This window comes from Sphaerodactylus townsendi, linkage group LG04 (genome assembly GCF_021028975.2).
Source record: "Sphaerodactylus townsendi isolate TG3544 linkage group LG04, MPM_Stown_v2.3, whole genome shotgun sequence".
In the NCBI taxonomy this organism is placed as follows: Eukaryota; Metazoa; Chordata; class Lepidosauria; order Squamata; family Sphaerodactylidae; genus Sphaerodactylus; species Sphaerodactylus townsendi.
This window is the reverse complement of record NC_059428.1, coordinates 84,824,066-84,850,160: the sequence shown is the minus strand read 5'-3', so window position 1 is coordinate 84,850,160 and position 26,095 is coordinate 84,824,066.

The window sequence follows — 26,095 nt, the reverse complement described above, 5'->3', positions numbered from 1 at the left end:
AATTCAAGGATGTTTTCTTGTCAAGTAAGCAGTGTTTAGTTCGGTACTCCAGAAAAACAAAATTAAATGACCTGCAAAACACTTAAATTGCATTCCAAATGGGAGGAACACTCCAAAGAGCCAAAGGAGCCAAAAAGGAGTCAAAAAGACAAAAACAACATCAACAACCCAAACCCCTCCTCCAGAAAGTCCTCTATAGGCCTCTGCAATGGTGTGCGCTGCCACATCTGGGTGTTTCAGTGGACCACAGTGCCCACCCACCAGTGCGAAGGAAAGAGGGGGGGGGAATTAGGCCTACCTGGTCTGAAACTATATTTTGCATCCTGTTGTTTAGTTTGGTTGAAGGAATGGATCACATTAAGAAATAAAAGTCAGTGGGATTTAGAAGAACATGACTTGAAATTTGGATGGCCTATTTATGATAAGGATGAAATAATTAAAGATTTTAATAACCATTATATTAGGCATGCCATACTAAGAATATGGACTAAATTTAAACTTAGATTATGCCCAAGAGTATTATGGTGGCTGTTGCCATAAGAAGCATTATTTAGATGTGAATTGACTTCTGAAAAGAAATAGATGATATTTGGTGATATTCTCGACACTTCACAAGGGAAAGGTAAAATGAAATCAAGAGAACAATTACTATCTGAAGGCAATCCTTGTGACCGGTTCCCTTATTAATAATTATCTGAGAAATTACTTCCATTCTGGCTCTTGGGCTTGATATCTGGAAAAGCAGATAAACGACTTGTCAGAGTTACGTGAAAAAAGATTAATAGGAATTGAATTGATAGACTCTGTTATTGTTTGTAAGCAATTGTGACATGGGGGAATATATTGAAGAATCTGTTTGAAATAAATGTATTGCTCAATATGTATTGAACCTCCACTTTGAACCCATCAATTTTTTTTTGGACAGGGGGGTCTGTATTTTTGTTTGCTGTCCTGTTGTTTTCATGACCTCTTAAAATTTCTCCCAAGGAATTGGTTTTTGTCTCTGTTATGAATGGGTGTTGCCATGTTAAAATAATACAAATTTATTTGCTGAAATGTGCACCAACAGGGTCAGGAGAGCGTAATTTTTAGTATGTATGTATGTATGTATGTATGTATGTATGTATGTATGTATGTATGTATGTATGTATGTATGTATGTATGTATGTATTTATTAATTATCCAGCTTTTATACCGCCCTCCCCCGGAGGGCTCTGGGTGGTTTACAATGGATGAATGAGTAGGGAAAGCCTGGAGATGGCAGAAAAGCATCCACTAAACAGTCACCTTTCCTCTAATGGAAGAAATAGGAGTGTAGGGGTATGTAAAAACACACACTTTTTCGGGGGGGATCCAAATTTCAGGTAAGTGGAACCGACATTAGTCAGCTTCCAATCAGGCTTTGGAGCCAAGTACACCACACCCTAGGGCCAGGGATGTACAATCCCTAGGGACAGAGGGGTCAAATGACCCCAAGTGCAATGCCCCCCCGCAAGATCACCCCAACCCCTTCCTCCCCCACACTGACTTGGCTCAGGTCACTTTCCCTGCATTAATCAATATACTTTACGTAAAATGATGCAAAGCTATTCATTACTTGTTAATTACTATCTTATATGAGCATCCTTGTAAAGACACAGGAAATATTCAGAAGAAAATAGTGATAAGACTAAAAGATTCCTTTAGATTCTATAGTGTATAGAGGCACTTTAATGCAGGTGTTGCTTTATTTCTGTCCTTTCTACCCGTTCACTTCAAGTTCCATGCTATCCACTGTCAGTGAGAATCCTCCCACCCACCATTCTGTGCAGGTCACCCAGGAGGTTGTGGGCAGATTCTCTGAGCACTCAACAGGTACAAAGTCTCTAAGTAAACAGAGTTTAAACAGAGGCTGGATGAACATATTTCAGGAGTGCTTTGATTGTGTGTTCCTGCATGTCAGGGGTTGGACTTGATGGCCCTTGTGGTCTTTTCCAACTCTATGATTCCACCACATAGAGGCCTAAAGTGTTTTTTTTTTTTAATGTCCATTAAACTGTCTCTGAAAATGTGGGTGGCTGCCATAGTACACAATATATTTAATAAAAATTGAGTCATAAATGTTAAAGATAAAAATAAATCTGAGGTATTTGTCCCATGAAATGGCAAGATATACCATTTAGACAAGAAAATCTGATTTAGAGAAGGAAAGCTTTTCTTTCCGTGATCATCATCTTTGATATCAGACTTAGGACTGGCCAGATGCTCAGAATAAATAACCATTGGACACTATACGTTGTTTGAACTTTTTGAAAATCATTGCACTTTAATAGAAGCTATAAACTCATCCCAAATAAATTTACCACAGGGATCAGTTCTTGTGTAGGTGGTGGTGGTGGTGACACCGATTTTTTTGATGTAAATTTTAGTTAGATCTTGAACACCTAACTAAAAGTTTCAGAATGGGTGAAGATCTTGCTCTCATAATTTTTCTTACTTTTACTTTACTAATCTCTATCCACTATGCAGTGGGAGGACAGAGGCCCTTTGGGGCCAGAGAGTCAGCCCATGAAAAACAGGGGTGCAGGCAGCTGTGTAAAATGGCATCCCAATCTCACCCTGGGAGCTGCCCCCATTAGAGTTGCACCCTGTCCCCGTGCAACTGCACCCCACCCCTGAATTCCCCATGGAGTTCAGGGCAGGGGCTTAGTTGAACACTGGCCAGTAGAACTTCCTCCACCCCTGAAACTCAGAAGTGGGACCAGCTGGGCTCACCCAACTCCTGAACTCCATGTTGTAAGGAATTCCATAGAAGCAGAAATAAAAGGCTTTTTGGGTGTAAAAGACCGTTTATTCAGACATCTTAGAAAGCTCACGTACACGCAGTGGCAGGAATAAGATCTCCGGCCAGAAACACAGGTTATAACTCTGTCCATCCCATCCCTCCCCGATTCCCATGGGAACGAGGTCTCACCTCGCGAGAGATAAGGTCTCCGCCCGGAGAAGCTGGCCCATCGCCCGGGCTGTGGAATGTAGTCAAGGCCAGGCGGCTGACCCGCTCATCAACACCATTGAATCCTTTACACTCTGCCTCCCTTAAAAAAAGACCCTCCCCCAGGTTTGCATGCGGAAAGGCGCAGGAAAGCAGAAATGAGGGCGGGGCGCCAATATTTTCGGAATAAATCCATTGATTATACCCGGTGAGGAATACCCCACCCAAGAGACTAAATATTGTAAGCCGCTTACATTAAAAGCGAGAGTCCAGGATAAGGCCACTCTCAATGCTTGTGGCCATCAATAATAGTCGGTGGGGGGTCTCTCCTCGGCCGGTCGTACAGGCATCGGAAACGGAGCCTCCCGAGTAAACTGGAATGGTACAGGATGAATATTACTAAGAGAGCGAAGTAAAATCCAATCGGGCAGTGACATCATTAATCACTTTAGTAATCTGAAAAGGTCCCACGAATCTTTGCCTAGTTTTAAAATTTATGCACGCTCTCTGAGATTTTGGTAGACAAATACACCCAGGCTTCACACGCAGAGGGGAAATCGAGCGGTGCTTATCCTTGCAGCTTTTGGGAGTCTTTAGCCTGTTAGTAAGGCAGTCTGGACCATCTTCCACCTTCTCGCCAGAGATGAAATCCACTGCTGAAACTCGGAGGATCCACGTTCCTGCGTAGTTGCGGCAACGGGCGGAAGGAGCCGACTGTGACACAATTTCGGCGGGGTCTTTTGTACCGCTATGAACCGAAGATTATAGCTACTCTGCAAACGGAATTAGCTCGCACCAATTGTCTTGGTGGTAGTTGGTGTAACAACGCAAATACTGCTCTAGGGTTCTGCTCGCTCTCTCCTCACTCACCGTCACTTTGAACGGGTAGGGCTGCAACAGCCGGGCGTCTCCCTAACAACCCCAGAAAAGCTTTCCGCAGAACTTTGAAATGAATTGGGGCCGCTGGTCGAGACCACCTTAACGGGGCGAGCAGACGGTGTAAACATGCTGAATGAACAGAACCACGCTAACTTAGGAGCCGGAGGGATGGAAGCACATGGGATGAAATGGGCTTGTTTTAGAAAATAAGTCCACCACCACCCACAAGACCGTGTTGCCATGACTTTCTGGCAAATCTGTAATAAAATCCATGGAGATGACTTCCCAGGGCGGGAGGCCACCGAGAGGTTTCAACAGACCATGGGGTTTTCCGAACGTTCTTGGCTTCTGCACAAACAGAGCAACCTTTAATATCGCCTCAATGTCCTTGCGCATCGCTACGCCACCAGAACTGACGGGCGGCCAAATGCAGAGTTTTAGAAAGCCAAAATGTCCAGCCGAAGGGCATCATGGCAGGGCCTCGAGAACCTGCTTTTCACGGAGGGGGGGGAGGCACGCACTAACACTCCCCGCCATGGCAAACGCCATTCTCCAAACGCAATTGGGGTCACCTTCCGCCCGCCGAGGTTCGCTGGGCACTCCGGCCTCCTCGAGTTCCCCGTAGGAAAGGAGAGACCAGGCTGGGAATGGGCGGAGAAGGAGGAGTGGATGTCTGAGATCGGGTGACAGCCAGCCCCAATTGGGAGGGGGGAGAGAACAGTCTTGTGAGAATGTCCTGCAAGGCAGCTCCACCCTCCCTCGTAGGCGGTTTCCATCAGCCAGTTTATTGGTTTTTCCGGGGAAAAATGGACCGTGGAAAGAGAAACGAGAAAGAAATCGCCCAACGGTTGCTTCATGGACATCTTGAGGGGGGGTGGAGGGTGGCCAAGTTCTTGTGGATCCGACTAAACTTGAAAGGGGTGTTTAGCCTCCAGCCAGTGGCCAAGTGAGAGTGCTACTTTGATGGCCGCGAAGTCTCTTTATCCCCTACAGTCCAGTTGGAGTTCAGCAATCGAGAATTTCTTTTGATAAATAAGCACACGGAACCAGCCTATCATCTTTATTTCTCTGCAACAGGTTGCTACCTCCTAAGCTTTGTCGAAGGCATCCACGTGAACCACAAACGGGAGATCTGGGTCAGGGTGCTTTAGGATAGGTTCGGTGGTAAAGCAGATTTTAAAGCTAAAAGGCCGCCTGACATTCTTCAGACCAGGAAAGGGGGCCGGGCTTGGCGGTCAGTGGATCTTTACCCTTAGTGCTGCAGAGGTTCATGGGAGAGGGAGAGTCAGTTCACACTGGGGTATAAAGTCACGATAGAAATTAGCAAAACCTAGAAAAGATTGGAGTTCTTTTCGTTGGTAGGCAGGCCATTGAGGACTGCATCAATCTTAGCAGGATCCATTTTAGGCCCTCGAAGAGATCCGTAACCCAAATAGTCAATAGAGGTTTGGTGGAAACAGCATTTGAAAGTTTGGCAAAGAGGGAGTTGTTGAGCAAACGTTTCAATACTTCCCGAACCAATGCTTCATGCTCCTCCATGGTTTGTGAATAAATTAAAACGCCATCTAAGTACACCACTACTCCCCTTGTACAATAAATCATGGAGAACTTCGTTGATAAGTGGCCATAAAAGTCTGGGGCCCCACTTAACCCGAATGGCATTATTAAGTATTTAAACTGTCCAATTTTTGTGTTATATGAAGTCAAGTGTTCATAGCCTTCAGCAATTCTGACCCTGTAGTAAGCTTCTCTCAGTCCAACTTAGTAAAGATGCTAGCCCCTTGCCCAACGCGCCTAAAAGGTCTTTGATTAATGGCAAAGCATTTATTGGACAGGGAGACTGCATTGAGTCCTCGGTAATCTGTGCAGAGTCAGAAGACCCCTCTTTCTTTTTTACAAACAATACAGGAGCAGCATGTGTGTGTTTGGTAGCTCACACGTATGAACCCTCGGGCGAAATGAAAATTTTGTCTAAGAAGGCACTAAGTTCCTTCTCCTCATTGGGACTCATGCGGTAGATTCTACCTTTGGGTAGTTGGCGCCTCTGGCTGTATTACGATTTTGCAGTCAGTGTCTCTATGGGGTGGCAACTGATCGCATTCTTGCTCCTGAAATACTCTGGCTAGATCTTGGTACTGCGGGATGCCGGGTAGAATCGAGCAATCGCTGATGAAGCCGGGGTATGTCAGGAGAAGCCGAAGCCCCAATTCATGTGTGTGTTCACCGCAGGGAGGGTCAGTGAATTCTAAGATCCTTCTTTCCAAAGGAATTTTGGTTCATGCAACAACAACCATGTCATGCCCAGAACTATGGAGTGTTTAGCCACTGGCTTCGTGAATAAAATCCACTCTCCTGGTCGGCGCAGGGAGGAGAACCGCTGGCGCTTTGAACTGGGCCGGCCCTTCGCCCCGAGAGAGGACTGTCATTCATTTGGGTGAATGGTATGGCTTAGCCAGGGGACTTATTCTAGACTCCAGTCTCCGCCACCTGGGGCCGCGATTAAGCAATGGGAGCAGCCAGAATCCACAAGGGCTGAGGCTATAATACCCAGTATGCTTACGGGTTGGCCAGAAACGCTTGGATTGTAATGGGAGCTGCCTTCACTCACCGCTGCCTGGAGTCAACCCATGTCCATGGGGGGCTGAAGAAAGGCAAACAGCTGCTTCCTCTCCTCTGGGTCGCCTTCGGGATGACTGCCTTTAGACGAGCCTGCCGGGGGGGCGGCCCGGATCATGCGGGTGGCTTGGCAGAGGGTGCGCCGCCGAGCGGTTGGCTTTGTTTTTTTCGGGCAGTTGGCGCCAGATGACCTGGTCCTCCGCAGCACACAATCCCAGTCGGGCGCCGGGCCGGAGGTGGTCTCGGTAGGGGCTGGGCTTGGCTTGGTGGACGAAAGTGGCAGGTTTGGGCGCATGCTCCGCACGGTGCCGTACTCCAAACGAGACGCCACCTGGGATCCCAATTCAATCCAATCAGCAATAGTGCAGGGGACCCGAATTAAAAACACCGTTTAACGCAGCTTCGTCAGCCGACAGCATCCGAGAAGTATTCGTGATTAAGCGCGCTTCAGGCCACTCAGGAGGGAGTCTGTTAGCCGCCGCATCGAAATTCACGTGGCAAATTCTGCAAACGAAGGTTGCCTTTGCTGAATAGTTTTGATGGTGCGGATAGCTTCATTTTCAGCAGCACCGGATCTTAAAGCCAGCCCTTAAGGCTTGGAGGAATGCGCCCGCACCGTAGCGAGTATCTTCATCTTGCAGGTTCAAAAGAGTCACAAACCAGTCGGCTGTCACTTCCATCCAGGACTGGAGCCGAGCGTCCCGTATTTTTCAGGCCAGACCTGTATAAATCGGGCCATAGTCCTCCATGTGGGCATCGAAGTTGCAAAATGAAGTAGGTAAGTTTGGAAGCGGTCCCATCAAACCGGGTCGGTATTGGAGGTCTGTAGTATCCCCTCTCCACGGCTCCCCATACTGCAGGGGCCGCGTTGCGCAGGTTGAGCAGGTTGGAGGCAGCGTTGCGCAGGCTGAGCAGGTTGAGGCAGCGGTTGCGCAGGGGCCGAATCAGTGGAGGTATCAACGCCGGTGACGCTTGGCGCCCGGGTGGGAGCCGGTCCTGAAGGTGGCAGGCAGGACCCAGCAGCCGCCGCCTCTGGCTACCGGCGTACCAGTGACAGCGTGAGGGCTCCAACTCCTGGGTTGTCCTGGTCTGCTGCTTCTTCAGTTCCCTCTCCAAGGCAGCCAGCTCTCCTGCGCAGTCAATGCATCCTGGCATGCAAGGCTGCTTTCTCTCGCTCCAATTTAGCCAGTTCGTCCCCGCTGAACAGCTGCAGTAAGTTCACTTTGTGTACGCGAAGGCCTGAACGCTTTGGCGCTGACGCTGTAAGTTCAGTTTGGAGTGTTCCAGGACTTTATCATGGACTGATAGATTCTCGATATTGCCGCTTGCAGCGCATCTGGCACGGTCCACCCGGCGCTGGACTTTATGCCGCTGTTCCCGGTCTCTTTGCAGGTTTCACGCTTGCCGCTGCAGCTGTTCTCGCCTCTTCCCATAGCTGGCGCTCACGGGCCCATGCTTCTTGGCATCTCGCGAAGTCGCCCACTTCCTCATCCCAGCTCTCTTCGATGGGAGAGGGCCGATCCGCTGGGTGCAGGCTTTCTCCGACTCCTCTTCATCTGAACGAGGGACGTCGTGCTCACCAGTGGCTCCACGGGCATCTCAGGTGCAGCTGGTCCGATCAGGGGGGGGTCCGACCGAAGACGGTACGGATACCCTCCCAATCCCTGGTATAGTCCCAGTGTCGGGTGGTCTTCGGACGGGCCCCAGTGCTATGCCACGGTGGATCTTTGGAGCATCACTCAATATAACAGTCCAGGAACGCTCAATGGACTCCTGTGTTGCCGCATGAAAGGTGGCCTTCGTGACAGGTTGCATCTGAGGTTTGTAATCCATAACAAAACGTGGTAGATACCGATCCACAGGCCGATCCATGAGCAGCCCCAAATCCACTCATGTAAGTCCCCATGGTCGCCTTCACGCCCCTCGCCTGGTGCGGGAGTAAGGGAAAGACCGGGCTGATAATGGTGGGACGGGAAAGAGTCACCAGCTGCAGACCGCCTCTCCGCCGTTCGTCCAAATCCAGAAGGGAGAGCTCGGAGCCCTTTGGGGCTACCGAACCTTCCACAGGAATATTCAACCTCTCCATGCCGAGACACCAGAGGTCCACTGCACTAGGAAGATAGATGAACAATGGATTCCTGCCACAATGTAAGCACCCATAGAAGCAGAAATAAAAGGCTTTTTTTGGGTGTAAAGACCGCTTTTATTCAGACATCTTAGAAAGCTCACGTACACGCAGTGGCAGGAATAAGATCTCCCGCCAGAAACACAGGTTATAACTCTGTCCATCCCATCCCCCCTCCCGGATTCCCATGGGAACGGAGGTCTCATCTCCCTCGCAGAGATAAGGTCTCCGCCGGAGAAGCTGGCCCATCGCCCGGGCTGTGGAATGTAGTCAAGGCCAGGCGGCTGACCCGCTCATCAACACCATTGAATCCTTTACACATGTAGAGGTTAGGAGCAGCACTGCCCCGGGCCCATTTGATGCTGACCTCAGCTCTCCCAGGCCCAGCTTTGAACTACAGGCATCAAGTCTCAGTGAGGGCAGGATCAAACTGAGCAGCTGGGTTGACTGGCTCTAGCATTATACTGTTGGTTCTATCCCCAAGCTCCATGTCTGGTCAGGTGGAGCTTGGAAGTGAAACTAACAGTATAAAGCTGGAATCAGTCAGCCCATCTGCTCAGTTTGATTTTGGCCTCAGCAAGTCTTGGGTTGGTTGAGCTTTAAAGCTTGAAGTCTGCTCCTGCCCCTAACTCCATGGGGAGTTCAGGGGGGTGAGGTACAGTTGCAGGATGAGGCATTCTCCAATGTGCCCCATGTGACCCCAGAAAGTGGTGCCCAGGGCTTTAGCCCCCATGCAACCGCTAGCTACACCAGTGGTGAAAAAAAGATTTGGGTGCTAGAATCCCGTCTCCTTCCCATTCTAAGACCAGTAGGAAGTCACCCTCTTCCCATGAAGATGGGGGAGGGAGGATTTCACAGATTCAGGAAAGGAGAGTCTTTAACCTATTTTAGTCTAGAGCAGGGGTAGGGAACCTGCGGCTCTCCAGATGTTCAGGAACTACAATTCCCATCAGCCCCTACCAGCATGGTTGGCCATGCTGACAGAGGCTGATGGGAATTGTAGTTCCTGAACATCTGGAGAGCCGCAGGTTCCCTACCCCTGGTCTAGAGGAAGTTCATTATGCCGAATAAGATGGATCACGTGGAAAAGATCTGCATGTGCAAAAGTGGGGAGTAATCTCCCTCCTGTGAGAACCCTCCAACTCTACCCTTACAGGTTCTAGAAAGCCCACTACCTACCTACCTACCTACTTACCTACTTACCTACCTACCTAATCACCCACCCACCCACAGAGAGAGAGAGAGAGAGAGAGAGAGAGAGAGAGAAAGAGAGAGATGCAGTATTTGGAATTTGAAGCTGTAGCAGGAGAGTGGAGGCACTTGATAGTATTTGAAGCTGAAGCAGGAGAGTGGAGGCAGAGAAATCCTTCCTCTGTGTACAGAATTTAGATGGGATCCAGACTAAGGAGCCTTCTTCCAAATTAAATGGCTGTTCTACTGGGGTAAAAAAATTAAGTATAGAGAACATTCTTTAGGCTCTTTAGAAAAGCTTCTAACTTTGCTCCATAGAGTGGTAAGATATGTGTCAGTGTGTTTCTGCATTGAAGACTTCACGGATTAAGAGCGTTGTAAAAGCTGAGGTGCCAGCATGGAGTGGTGGTTAAAAGTGGTTAAGAGTGATGGACTCTAATCTGGACAACTGGTTTGGATTCCCCATCCCTCCACTTGAAGCCTGCTGGATGATCTTGGGCCAGAGTTCTCTCAGAACTCTCAGCCCACAAGGAGGCAGGCAATGGCAAATCAGCTGTGACATGATGGCATGTACACACACACACACACACACACACACGAGCTGAAGAACATCAGACACACTTCAGGCTATGATGCAGAGTTTAAGACTTTGAGAAATGGGCAGACTGTAACACTGAAATGGCAATTTAATTTTGTCTCATATAACAGTACCAGATACCTTCTAAAATGGTTACAATCATGTTGAGATGTCTTTTCTTCAATGACAGTCAAGAGAATTCAATTTTTGAAATGTTAACTCCAATGCTATTTAATTTTGATCTTTTTTTCAACTGATGGTGCAGGCAAACAATATTAAATTATACTGTGGCAGAACAAACACTTTACAGGATCATTTTAAGTTTCAAAGATTGACAAATCAAAATATATATTGTTTCACAGAACTATCTGCAGTCTTTCATACACTAAACTGCCATTTTGTTGAGGTGTTTGGAGGCACAGTAGGTATCAAGACATGCCTTGGATTGGACTAAATCATTCCTCATAGATCAGACTCAAAAGATTTCTGTTGGAAACTAGCTACTTTCAGTGTAGAGTTGTCTTGTGAGGTTCCACAGTGCCATCATATCCTCAGTGGTCTTCAATCTCTATGTAAAGCCTTTAGGGGTAATCATGCATAGTGTTGCAACTGAATGTCACCACTATACTGATCACACTTGAGCTTTAGATGTCTGTATCCAAATCTTCTGATGATGTGGTGGCGCTCTTGACTGCTGTGGTCAAATGGCTGAAATCAAACAAACTGAAACTGAACCCAGTCATAATAGAAGTGATACTGACTGGGGAGACAGATCTTGAATGACATTGTGGTTACCACTTTAGATGAGGTTCAGCCTTCCTAACATGGTTAGCAGCCTAGGGATTATCTTAGATTCAGCATTGCTGCTGGAGAAGCAAGTTAATGTAGATGGAAAAAATGCTTTCTTCCAACTCAGTCTAGCTTATAAGATAGCCCCCTACATTGACACAGTAAATCAAGTCACCCAGATCCACTCCATGGTAAACATTGTGACTAGGCTACTGTAATACACTCTACACAAGTCAACTTGGATATTCCAGTCGGTGCAAAATGTCATACCTTAGTTATTACTGGTAGCTAGGCAAAATATGCATGTTGATCCCATTCTGCAGTCACTCCGTTAGCTACCTATCAGTTACCGAGAACAGTTTGTTACCCAGCTTAACAGTATAAGAACTTATTTTTAAATAGCAGTGGGGAATTACTCAGCTTGGCAGTGCGAGAGGCAGGCTGGATGGGATCTTTTAGACAACTATACCAGAAAAATGGCTTGAAACATTCTACAGAGAATGCAAAAGAGACCAAATTGTAGTTTTAAATATTTTAATATAAATTTTGGTTGCAAACAATCACACAGTAAGCCATGGAGAAGCATACGCACAGTTCCTAAGTGATATAAGCAGGGAGGAAAAATATAGGTTTGGATGATAGGTTGGGAGGGGGAGCAGGGGATTTATACGTTACCAAAATTCAGCTGAAGAAGTTCTGGAAGAAGTCAGGGATTCCTATGCCAGCATGGAGAGTGGGGGCCAGCAGCAGCTGGAGCCAGCCTGGAGAGCCAGCCTGAAGGGCTTGAGCTAGCATTGAGAGCCAGCATTGAGAACTTAAGCCATCAGCAGCTGGAGCCAGCATTAAGAACCAGCACTGAGAATGCGGAACTTGGGGTGCACTGTATTTTTATACCCCTGTGAGCAGTTTGGGGCAGGAGCTAGTAAGTTTCTATTCCTGTAAGTTTCTGTTCCTGGATTTTAAAGTAAGTTTCTATTCCTGGATTTTCTGGGTTTCCATGCTGGGATTTCAGGGCTGAGCTAATTAAAGGCTCATCTATTGTTTCTAAGTCCCGGGATAATAGAGCCAATTGCTGTCTTGATTATATCAGTAGCCCTGAATGGCTTTATGCAGAGTAATGTTTACAGTCCTAGCCCAAGGTATTCAATTTGGCTGAGGCTTTGATTGGATCAGGAAGGGATTGATTGTTAGGGAGATCGTATCTAAAGGTAGAGGAAGTGCAGGGAAGGAGCAATTGTTGAGGAAATGGTTTCTCAAAAGCAGATTAAATATAGCGTCCAGTATCAGGGAGTTTTCCAGGATTCATTGTATCAGAACAGCTTAGCGGGGAGTGGTAATCAAGATGTGTCCATGGTCCATGAGGCTTCCAGCTTCTATTGACTGGAGTAACTCATTCACTGATTTAATCTTGCAAACAGTCCTTTTGCCTTAGGCCTGCTTTTAGGGTGGACACTCTGCTACCTACACACACAAATATGAGAAGTTGGCTTCTACCAATATAGTTTTACAGGAAAATAATATGAGATCCATATTTCAGTAGAGCGGGGTATGAAGGCAGGGCTAACAAGTTCAAGATATTGGCTGTCACATACAAAGAAGCCCTTCAGTTTTGTTCCCTCACATCAGCAGGACCTGCCTGCTCCCTACTCTCTGCCACGATATATTCACTTATCTGAGTAGGTGTTCTGCAGGTGCCACCTTGCAAAAGGGCAAAATCAATCTGTACATGTGCATTCCCTGTTGTTGTCCCACCTGATGCTATAGCCTGCCTGATAAGGTTAGGAACGCTTCCACTCCTCTGGCTTTCTGGAAACTATGCAAAACTGAATTATTCCAGAGGATTTTGTACACAGGTAAAAGGGTTGTACTGTTAGGAAATATTTCAAAAGGATGCTTGAGTAAAGGAATAGAGTCTGTGGGCTATACCACGGTGTATAGTATGTATTGTCTCTGGTTTATATTCCTACTGTGTAAATTCTGCATCATGTAGCATGTCATGTTTAAATGCTTATACTTTATTTCATCTTTTTTCAGAGTGGCTATTGTGGTTCTTCCAAGTTGAAAGGCCAAAAATCTTTTCAGACTCCTACATGTTTTCTGATCTCTGCACTCAAAACCCTATTGCACTGTTTATTGGATCCTGTTGATCATATTGATTTACACTGAAATCCAACTTTAGTCTCAGTAAAAAAGTTGGACTATGAATAACACAAATTTTAAGATGGGTATTTATTGGCACTATAGTACATGATACTGTTATCAAAATCAACATTTAAATAAAGGTGCTGACTTTTCTCTTAAATGCTAAGAACTGAATTGCTTGGAGAGCATGAAAGCTACTCTGTTGTGGTTTATAGACTACAGTCTCATTCTTCTCTTGCAAAGTCATAAACTGGATGTAGAGAAGCATCTATTTTATGTGAGCTGTTGCCCAGCAAAGTGCAACATTATCCCACAAGCCTATATGTCACAACCCCTTTTAGTCCCAGTAGAACCACAGAGGAAAAATACCATTCCATTGGTTCGCTCCCTCACCAGCTGGTGAGAGAGGACCCACAAGACACTTTAAAGAAGAAGGAATGGATGGAGCCCAAAACCTCTTCTTGAAGAAGGGAAAGTGTCTGCCACCTGCTATTGCAGTGCAATTGTGTGGCCCACTGAGGACTATTGCGCTACTAACTATGGCTATGAAAGCAGTAGTTGATCATAGTTTGGCAGAGAGCTATCTTCAGACTTTGGACCTCAGTCATCTATAGGAAGCCAAATGAGCCCTCAAGAGGGTCGGATATTTCTTGCCATAGATGTTGAGAACTTTGATGTGACTTCATGAAGGGCAACAGGTATATTTAGAATATTCCTGTCAAGCAAAGTAACAAGCAGAAATGTGAATTGCGCAGCACGTTAAATTAGAATAGTTATCTGTCAAAAGATCAGCCATTTTTACCTTAGAAGTTCATAAACATAAGGAGAACTTTACTTAACTGAGAAAGAAAACATACACACAGATACACATTAACAAAGTATCACATATATATATATATAGTTACATGAACGGCTCATAGTTTGTTACAGTTTGGTTGCGTTACAATATCTTTGTCAGAGCACTTTTACGTAGCATTTGGTTTACAAAGCACAGAGAACATCTTTTCATTTAGTCAGTCAGTGCAAGTCAGGAAAGCTAGCTAGTGAGGGAACAGATCACTACCAACGTTTTTTAACTGTCACCTTTAGAATGTTTGTGCAGCTTCCCAGAATTCCATGCTGCTTGTGTTGCTGCTGCATGCAAGCAAGGTTGAAATTCCAACACTTCAATCATCAATTGAATTTTTGATGATCAAATGCATGTGAGCTGAATACCTGATCAAATCTGTTGGATGTTGTCATTCAAAGTTCAACTTCAACATTGCTAAGCTGTTTTTCGGTAGCTACTCATGTTGCAAACAAATGACTGATTTGGTACTGGTGGGTTTTCCGGGCTGTGTGGCCGTGGTCTGGTGGATTTATTCCTCTGTATTTATTTAGTTTATACTTCTCTTTTGTCTTCAATGAGGACCCAAAGCAGCTTACATTGTTCTCTTCCATTTTATCTTCACAACACCCCTGTGAGGTAAATTAGACTGAGTCTGAGAGAATATGACTGGTCCAAGATGCACAAGTAGGGATTTGATCCTGGGTCTCCCACTACACCATTTTGGCTCTGTATAAAAGCTGTTCTATACATTTTATGTATGACAGCTCATTGTCACTTCTACACATGCTACTGTTGAACTAAACACACACAACACAAGTTTGTTTACGGTCTTAGACCAAATGTTTGAAATACAATTTAAATAATAGAAAACTGTTAAAACCATCTTAAATAACTAATATAAAATACAGTTAAAACATTAATTGTTCTATATTTCAGTAGCAGAGTACAAGACGGCAAGAACTTCTGATGGAAATTGTCAGAGTCTATTTAAATAAAATCACTGGACCCTTTCATTCTTATTTTCAGATTTCTTCAATTTACAAAGATAAAAAGAAAACCTGGCAACTGTCACTGTCATATTAAGATCTACTCCCATTAGCAGACATCTTAATTTATATTTGTTATTGCTACTGGCGAGTTTCTTCACTATTAGGTCCAAAATATCTTTGTGGGGCTTATCAAGCAATAGGACACCTAAAGAACATATGTTCTGTGGTATCAATCTCCTTTAATGAGCAATCACATAGACTTTCTTCAAAAGGGATTTTCTTTTATCTTCCTTTAAAAACCTTAGAAGGAAGTGAGTCACACTAAAGAAAAAACTCTCCTCTAAATGCTGCCTCCTAGAACATATATATATAAGGTGCTGGAAATATTTTTATATTTTATATGAGCTGGAGATAAGAATCCTGGAGATGCCATTAAGTCAAATTGACTCTCAATGTCCATAATTCTTTGCTTAACAAAAAGTTTAGCCCGCATAGGCCCTAGCCCTAAAATGGCCTGGGGAGATAAACCCATCTTGTGCATAGAGCAAGCAACTGATTGTAGCCGCCTGGATTGAAAGTTATCCTGCAAGATTAAAGGGAGTAGACCTTAAAATGGCCTGACAACTATTTGTAGATGGAAAGCAAACATATATTAGCCTCCACCCTGATCAGCCCAGTTTCCAATCTAAGCCAATGTGATGGAGTTGCACTTTTGAACCTGCATTAAAGACCTTAAAATTTTGACTGAACTCCTAATATGCCAAACGAATGATGAAAGGGACCTAAGAAAGAGCCATATGTTATTTGAAGGATTATTTTGGCTCTATAGAGCTTCAGGGCTGGAACATATGATCTGTCATGGGTCTTATTAAATTTTAAAATACTGTTTGCAGTCTTCTGTCCTTTAAAAACCTGTGCCTTATGATGGAGAGTTTTGGCCCCAGAGGCTTATCATATTAGCCCAAATATTAAAAGCTCATAACTTGTTCTATTTTTTATCCTGGATTTGCCAATTTCTCATCTTAGGTCTTTTCCCAGATAAAATAATTTTTGTTTTTTTGAACATTTATTTCTAATTTTTCTTCTTTACAATATCTGGACAGTTCCAAAAGGGCTCTCTTCATTCCTATATAGTTATGTTAATCTCTTGACTATTTCTGCAACCCTATTATGATCACAGTTCACAAATCATGGAATTCCACAGTGAATTTTTTTTTGCTTTTTACTGATAGATAACTGCTACTGAAATATATTGTCAGTATTCCTACAGAAACTCTTCTAAGAACTTCTCCTTGTGAATAGAAAAATCTGAATGGAGAATAACACTAACATTAAAAGTACCTATGATAACAAAGTGACAATCTTTCCACCCCCGAGAACACAGAAACAACAAGTACTGCTGGCAATGGTCACAAAGCTCCTATTGATCACTTGTAGAATAAGCATTATCCAGTTCTCTGGGATTATTTGAGGAACAGTGCTTGTGCGGCGGGTTAATAAATGTTTAAGCTTTAGAGGCATGCTTAAATAGAATCTTGTTTCAGTCAGTGAAATGCTGTGATGCTTGCAAAATCTGTCAAAGGCAATTCTGTATAGAAAATGTGATCAACAACTGAAGTCAAATGGATATGCTCCCCAAAGTGCCTATGACTAACATCTAAATAAGCAAAGTCAAACAGAGGTGGAGCTACCAGGGGAGTGGGGAGTGCATGTTGCACCGGGTGTGCCCCTGGGGGTGCAAAAAAATTTTTTCGGGTTTGTGGGTTTTTTTTAGTGTTTTTTCAGTTTTTGGCCTTCAGGGGGCACAGTTTTTAGGATAGCAGTACCACAATTTCAGGGACTTTTTGGGAGACTCTTCCGATGATACCACCCAAGTTAGGTGAGGTTTGGTTCAGGGGGTCCAAATTTAGGGACTTCCAAATGGGGTGCCCCCATCCCCCATTGTTTCCAATGGGAGATAATAGGAGATAGGGCTACACCTTTGAGGGACCATAACTTTGGATCCCCTGAACCAAACTTCACCAAACCTGGGTAGTGTCATCAGGAGAGTCTCCTAAAGATACCCAGAAAGTTTGGTGCTGCTAGCTTAACAATTGCACCCCTGACAGCAGGCACCTCCTCCCTAAATTTCCCCAGATTCTCCTTTTAAATCCACCCCCTTCGGCATGGATTTAAAGGAAGAATCTGAGGTCCCCAGTTTAAACATTGAAAGTGATGCTGTTTCAGGATGGGGGAGAATCCCTTTAAAGTGGATTTAAGAGGAGAATCTTGGGTCTCTAGTTTAAACGCCATTGAAAATGATGCTGTTTAGGGGTGGATTCCAACATCACTTTCAATGTTGTTTAAACTAGGGACCCCAGATTCTCCCTTTACGGTGGGTGCCACAGGTCAAGGGAGGGTGCTGACCCTCTGGAGCCAGATCCCATGGCAGCATGCCGACTCAACCCCTTCCGGCCTGCCCAGCAGTAGACCTGGGCCCCTTCCAGTCTTCCCAAGCAGTAGACCTGGGCCCCTTCCTGCCTGCCCAGTGGTAGACCTGGGAACTCCTTCGTGAGATCAGCAGATGGCTTGATTTCTCTCCCCCCCTCCACTTTATCTAGGGAAAATAAAGTGGGGGGAGGTGGAAAACTCAGATTATGCCCCGGGCTCCATTTTCTCTAGATATGCCTCTGTTGTACCCTCCTGGGGTCCATGCAGGCAGGCTTCTGCCCTCCCCAGGCCCTGGGAAGAGCAGGAGCCGGCAGCAGGGACACACAGGGGGCAGGGCTATGGAATGTGTGGGGGCGGAGCTACATGAACCCACTGGGGTGTGGGAGGCAGGGCACCATGGAGGATGTGGGAGGAAAACAAAGAGTGCACACCGGGGACAGTATGGCCCAGCCAAGCCTCTGGGCGGCCGCCCATTGGTTTTTGTTTTTTTTGCAAAACTCAGATTTTGCACCGGGCTCCATTTTCCCTAGCTATTCCTCTGAAATCAACTTGAATTCTGTGAAAAATCAGAAATCTGAGGATCCTGGAAGCTGGAGACAGTGCAATTGCTATTGGCTTGTTGTAGCCTCTGTTATGCTAGAACCTTCCCAACACATTCTAGTCACTTTGAATGTCAGGGTCTCCAAGTGGAATCTACACATAGGTCCTTTTCGCACACACGTGACAACCGTGGTTGTCACGGTTTCTACTTGTTGTTCGCACTTACTAGCTCTGGAATGCGGTTCGACCCCTACTCTGTCTCCCATTCAAGGCATCGCCTCACATTTTTCCTGTCGCTCGATGCTTCTGCAACTTTTTCAGATAAAACGGTTTCCCTCCACATTTCTGCCCCTATGTGCGAAATGTCACGCTACTGAGCAGGTTTTAAGAATCACGCCCCCGCGGTGATGCAATTTCTCCCAGCCAATTGAGCAAGGAATTTGCCAGTTGCACGCGCAGATTTTACTGTTCTGTTTCCGTCTCACTCGCCTCCTGCCTGTCCTCACACTTGGTCAGTCATTGCATTGTCTCGCTGCAGCGAGGTCTCGAGAAAATGAGATCTCTGTACAACAGTGCAGTGAGACTGTGAGTTAATGCTTAATCAGTAGCTCATTGTCTGCGTTACGTCTGCGCCCAGGGAGATCAAATGGATGGGCCGAACAGCTCAGCCACTAACTCAGACAAAGCTCTTGGTGAGGGTGTGTCATGGTGGAACAACAAGACGAGGGATCTGATTGCAGTATGGTGGGAGGAGGAAGTACAGTGCTCCCTAAAGTCCAGCTACAGAAACTTAGATGTTTTTGAGAAGCCCAGGAACGGCCAAGCAGCCAATCAGCCAATCAGAACTCTCATTTGCATCGCATTCTGCGGCAATTCAAACTATAGGGGTTTCTGAATTCAGATGCGGTTCCAAAACAACCGGCTGAAGTGCAAATGATGTCGAGCGACGAACCGGCAACAAAAAGGTCAGGATGTCGATACACGTTGCAGTAATTCCAGAGCAAACCTTGTGTGCAAAAAGGGCCAAAATCCTGACAAATTTACAACACTCTTATGCAACCTTTAAAATGTAGCAGAGTCAAAATGCTTAGAAGGATATGACTCTGCTCAGGACTGTGTCAGGAAGCTTCCTGTCTTTATGAGGAGAGGAGGAGGAGGAGGAGGAGGAGGAGGAGGAGGAGGAGGAGGAAGAAGAAGAGTTGGATTTATAGTCCCCCTTTCTCTCCTGTAAGGAGACTCAAAGGGGCTTACAAACTCCTTTCTCTTCCCCATTTGAAGCTTTGTTTCCTACTTCGTTTTCTACTTTTGCATAATATTCCAGTCACCTCTGATTATTAGCACATCTAGTTTAGGTGTGTGATCAATTTCTTTCTGGATGGCATAAAATTTTTCAATTTCTTTCTCATTAACCTCTGTAGCTGAGGCATAAACTTGAACTATGGTTTTGTTGATAGGATTTCCCTGATATTATTCCCTGATCTTATGACTGATATTATTCAGTCAGACTTTACATTATAGCTCCTGACTTACTGTGCTACATCTTACCTCACTATTAAAGCAATTCTCTTTCTTCTGTGTTTATTACTCCCCAAGTAAAGCACTTTGTAAGTTTCTGACTGAAAATGTCTTAATTCTGGCCATTGTAGTTCACTCATTTCCAGGATTTTTAAATGTTCCATTTCTCGTTTTATAATTCCAAGCTTACCTTGATTCATGCTTTTCATGTTCCATATTTATATTATATGCACAGAACAGTTTTGAATTCTCTGGCTGATTACACAACAGGCAGCTGCCACACACTGGCAGCTGGAGCACATTGGGGCAAGAAAGCTTATCCCAACATGCTTCTTCCCTGGCATGCGTGCTGGGAGCAGAAGGACATCGGGGCAAAAAATCTTGCCCCAACATGCTTCCTCCCTGTGGCTTGCCAAGAGAGGAAGCACATTGGGACAAGGTTTTTTGTCCTGATGTACTTCCTCTTGCCATGCCTGTGCTTGTTGCTTTCCCCACAGAAAGCAAGAGTACTTCAGGGGCAACTCTCTGCACCAGAGTGGGGCAGAGGAGGGACACAGCCAGTCATGGGTAATTGGCTTCTAATTTTGCATCCATTTATGTCAAGAACTGAACGTCCTTCCGGCTTTAGTTCAAGTGCATAATTAAGAATAGCATTATTTGTACTTGGCCTCCACTATTCCCAATAGTTGATTAAATGCCATTCAGCCTGGCAGTACCATCTTCTAGGACTGTATCTTTTTTCATTTTGTATTGTTTCATTGAGGTTTTTGATGTAAGGGTTGGTCAGAAGTGGTTTACCATTGCCTTCTTCTGCACAGTATTAATCAGTGTTAGCTGAAGTGGCATTGCCATTGTCTACAAAAGATTGTCTGCCAGTTTCACCTTCCATTATTGCTGCTGCTTAGTAGTTACTCTTTAAGAATTGTTCCATCCCCACCATTGGAATGTCCCTTCTGTTCTGCTGATTACAGAAGAGGTGGATATATCTTAGTTTGGTGTCTCAGCTGTGACCATTCAGTCTTGAGTGATACTCCTAGGAGTTTAACCCCTTGAGAGAGATTAGATCCTTTATAGTTTTGCCCCAACTTCACTGACAGACACAAACACGCTCACCATATTAAATGTGTGTCCAAAAGGGAGCATAACTGAATTTCATCCATGAAAGGCAATAGCCAGCTGCAAAATTGTAGACCTGGTACAAATGAAAGGCCTAGAAATAAATGTAGGGTTGCCAACCTCCAAGTAGTGGTTGCAGATCTCCTGAAATTACAACTGATGTCTGGATCACTTCCCCTGCAGGAAATGGCTATTTTGGAGGATGGATTGTGTGGCATTACTACCTGCTGAGGTTTCTCCCCTACCCAAACCCTACCACCCCCAAGCTTCACCCACAAATTCTCCCAAAAATTTCCAAGCTGGAGTTGGCAATTCTAGATAAATGACCAAATAAAGTATGCACTGCTCTGTGGCTATTATTTTAAGTATTTTGATCCCGATGCTGTTGAGCATAGGGTTCCTAGATCTCCACTTGGAGCAGTGCTTTGTAAACCCCCCACCCCACCCCAGTACCTTTCAGTCAGTTAAGAAGGAAAATTACTGGAAGTAAACTAGGCCAAGTTCTCTGTCATTAGCAATGTGGTGATGTTATGCATGGCATGCAATGCAAGTGACATAATCCCATCAACACTGATCATGCGTACACTCTGGTATTTGTACAAAACTTGTAAAAACTATTTTGCCCAATTGTTGACTTAATGTCACTTCTATATATCTTTAAGTGGGAAAGGATCAGTGCTGGAGGCAGCTGGGGTTATAAGATTTAGCTATTTTGCTCTGTAAAATCCAGCTGCAAAGTGCATTGAAAGTGGATTTGAAAGTGCATTATTCTGCATGTGTGGAAAGAGCCTAAGACAGCCTTCTTTGACTTGTCTTATTTTTAATTACTAGAGTGGCACAAGGAGGACTGGGATAGATTATGATAGTTTGTGTTCTTCATCCTCAGGATCTATCAGCCTTTCTAATCTGAAAGAAGAGTCAGCATCCTCTTCAAGTACTGCTTCCTGGACCTTTGACAGTCTTGAGTTGTTCCAATCTTTTCCAACCTTGAGGACAGCAAAATCCCCTTGGGTATCTGTTATCTGCAATGTCCTTTTCTAACCCTGTGTGGTTGTTTAACACAGAGTCCCCATTTTACACTTGTGATATTTAGTTCCCTTTTTACAAGCAACATACTGTTTATATTTATCTTATATCTTTGACTCATTCAGAAAGAGTTATATTAGGCGAGTTGTAGAATAAAGAGAGTAAAATGTTGATTTAGTATTAATTTTCCATCCTATCAGCAATTCAAAGGGTTATTCATCTGTTTCATAGTGTGGATCGGTTCTATAAGCAAATAGAGTTTCCTGTTAAGCTGCTGGCCATGACTTTGCTTTCTTCCTGGCAAGCTGTTGATACTTATTTACCAGTCTGCTCATTCTTTCAACAAGACCATTAGCTCTTGGGTGGTATAAAGAAATGCTTTTGTTCTTAATATCACTGGTATGATAGTACACTTGCATTTCAGCATAAATTAGTTGTACCCATTATCTGTCATGACTTCTTTATAGATTCATTCCCTGTAAAAAATGAACATATGAATTTGATCACTGTTTCTGCAGTAACAGTAAATGCAACTTCAGGCCATTTTGAATTATAGTCCACCATTACTATGGCAAATCTTTGGGCTGGTAGCTGATCTTCAAATAGTTTTATTAGGTCAAGAGCTAATTTCTCCCATGGACAGGCTGGATAGCCCAAAGAAGTAAAAAAGATTTTCTGTGACTTGTCATTATTAGCATAGGCAATATAATTCCTAACTACATGCTCAACTTTTTTTGTCCATCCCTAACCACTAGGAATCTTGACATTGTCACATTTTGCTCAGAATTACCACAAGTTGACTGTCATGAGAAAGATGAAAAAATATTCTTGCAGATTCATAGGAATGAAAAAATAGTCATTTCTTAGAATCCACTCATCTACCATGGACAAATTCTTCAGTACATGTTTGTATGACTGTAAGGTTTCTGGCACCTTCTTCTTGCAAGACCATCCCATGGCTATGTAGTTCTTCTGCTCATTCAGTACTTGGTCTTCTTGGTCTAGATTCTTCCCACTCAGAAGCTGTAATCATCCTTTGCATCCCTGCTGAGATATGTGCCACAAGAACTTCTCTATGGCCCCTTCTGCACATGCAGAATAATGAACTTTCAATCAACATTCAATGCACTTTGAAGCTGGATTTTAGCGAGCGGAATAGCAAAATCCACTTTAAACAATTGTGAAAGTGGATTGAATGTGCATTATTCTGCAAGTGTGGAAGGGGCCTGTCTTTATCAAATTCTACTCTTTCCCCAAGACAAGGAGTAGGCACATGAGGTAAACAGACTTCAGTCACATTCTTGGCTCCTAGAAGATACACAGGCCATCTCCACACAAAGCATTTAAAACATTTACCAAATGTTTTGGGGAAAAAATCCTTTTGGGGGGATTCTGTCCACATAACCTCATTAAAACAAAACCTTTCAGGTGAAAATGGTTCTCTTTTTTTCTTACAAAAAGCACACACATTTGTGGCTTCAATGCTACAAAGACTTAATCTTCAAATCCTTGCCAGTTGTGATGTTGAATCTAAGTAGCATTGAATCCACAACACACAAAATAAAAAAGAGAAGAAAAGCTACACATTTGTGTAATCGGCAGCCAATAATGAATTTACTACTGTACAGCAATGATGGAAATGGCGGGCAGCCATGAGGCTAGATGAAAACCATTCATAGGAAACTTCAGAAAATGGCAGACAGCCTTAGAATCTCTAAAGTAGAAGAAAATGAAAGACAGCCGGAGAAACAATGATAGCAGAATTCAAGGGGAGAATGGAGCTTCACATTCAGGCAGGAGAAATAAAATGTGTCTTTTTTTTCTGCACAGGCAAGGAAGAAATATTTTAAAAATGTTTTAGGAAAAAAGATTGCTAGTTTACATGATCCAAATGAAACATTTTGAGGTTGAAATAAAATGTTTGCAAAATGTTTTGGGCTAAAATTGTGCAGAACTCCTTGGAGGAAATGTTTTATTTCCTTCCTCAAAATGTTTTACTTTCACGGTGCAGAAAGGGCCATAGTTTTAAGGTTCAATGCCATGAATTTTGCAGTCTATTTAGTAATCCTTGAAGCAGCACTCATAGGATCTTTTGTAGAGATTTAGAACTAACAGATATTTGTGGTCAGACCGCAAAATAAATTTTCCACCCACAAGTAGGTTTTAAAATGTCTTACTGTCCCCAAATATGCCAAAGTGTCTTTTCTAATTTGAATATGAAGATGATCTGGCTGTGTCATCTATCACCCCATTGATTGCCAGGGTTAAGTTGACTGATTTGGGTTGCTAGGCAGATGTTCCCAATCTCCCTCACCACTCCATTTGTGTCCCTCCCAAAGCTGCATGCTCGGTGTAAGAGGACAACCATCTCAGATAGAAGGAGTGTATTGCTCTTGGGTCAAGAGTATACAATAGCTGCATTTCTCTGCTGGAACCTCCAAACAGAATTTTTTTTAGATTGTCAGGGCTCAGGAAGAAAATGCAATAATAACTTCTTTCCTATTATTTAGCTGGGTCAAAACAGCTCCAAAACCATACCCACGTGCATTTGTACTTAGGCTGTTCACTTCTTTGAATCAAAAGGGCTTAGAGCCTTGCTAGTGGAAACAGAACACATGAGTCCCTTAAAGTTCTTTTATATTGTGCATCCCATTCAAATTTCGCATCCTTTTTAAGAAGCTGGCACAAACAGTTGTACAAACTTTGAGTAATACTCACACAGTCCAAAGAAAAACTGAAATTTGCCATTGTCTGGTTCTGGTGTTTTCTGAATACATTACTAGGTGAATTGGCAGTATGACATCCTGTGAGACAGAAAGTTCTACATAAGTTATTAGCTGTCTAAAATTGACATTTATCTTTGCAGATGGTAAGTCCATGTTGCTGAAACTTTTCTATAACTCTTTTAAGAATGGCATCGTGTTCAGACTGATCTTTGCCATGTTTTCTTGGAAGTATGTAATACCTCTGGTATCTCCAACTATCACAATATACCAGTAAAGACTATATTCTTACTTTATCTCTGGAGACATCTTCCCCAGTTGCTTTTACAGATCTTGGATAAAGAACATTACAGTGTTCTATAGTTGAATTAGTTTCTATTAGATTAATCTTATACTGCATGTTTTCCCAGAATTCTAAGAGCGTAAGGCTATGTAACGTACAGAAGATGCTCCCACAGGATTCCTACACTGAGCTTTCCTGATATCCGATGGGAAAACCCCAGTGAGCCATAAAACTATGGCTAGGCTGTCTTTGGATGTTAGCCAAGAGCTTTAGTACCAAGAAGCATCAGTAAACCCAAAATATATGTTTGCAATTATGCTTTTGCATTTCCTTTTGAAATATAATTTTTCTTTGCAATATTTCCAAAAGTTAAGTTCTAGGTGTGGAAAAGCAAGTAAATAATTGGGAATACAGTTTCTCAACAACAACTTTTAAAGAGTGTCCACTTCATGTTAAATACTAATGTTAATTAAAAGTTCTTGAAGGTTTGGGAGCATGAGAGAGGACCTTATGTCATGAATGAAGGCCTTTCATAACATCTAATTTGTGAAAATATGTCGTAACAGATCTTTTAAGGAAGACACTGAAACAGGTCTTTATCTGGAAAACCTGTTAACGTGATTACTTCATGAATGTCTGCAAAATATCCTGAAAGGCACATCAGCTAATAAAAAGTTTTGAAAACTATTGAGAACCAATTTTTATGGATTTTGCATAACATATTGTTGAATGATAACTTGTAGCTAACCTTTTAATACCTATAAAATGTAATGTAATAAAACACTCCATTTTTCCTCTTGTTTAAAAGTTTATTAATGACTGTTAGTCCCACAGCACAGCAGCATGGTTTTGTTTTGTGATTATATAATTATGCATCATGCTTACCCTCCTTTTATGTGTACTGTCCTAAGTAGAAGATGGGAATGTTCAAGCAGTGGTGTACCTGCTAAAAATGGCACCTGGGGCAAGTACTAAAATTATGCCTCCCCAAATCCTGGTGGGTGAGCAGTGGGGGGGGCGGGGTAGAAGCAGCAGGCAAGTGGCAGAAATTGCGGACAAGTGGCAGAAACAGCAGGTGAGTGGTGGGGCAGCAGAAGCAGTGGGTGAGTGGCAGAAATGGTTGACAAGCGGCAGGGGTGGCAAAAGTGGTGGCTGAGTGGCAGTAGCAGTGGGTAAGTGGCAGGGGGTAATAGAAGTGGGAAGTGAGTGGCAGGAGTTGGGTGGCACAAGCAGTGGACAAGCAGCAGAACTGTTAGGCAAGTAGCACAAGCAATGGGCAGGAAAATGGCAGAAGTGGTGAGTGAGCTGCAAACATTGCAGGCAAGCAGCAGAAGCAGTGATCGATTGGCAGAAC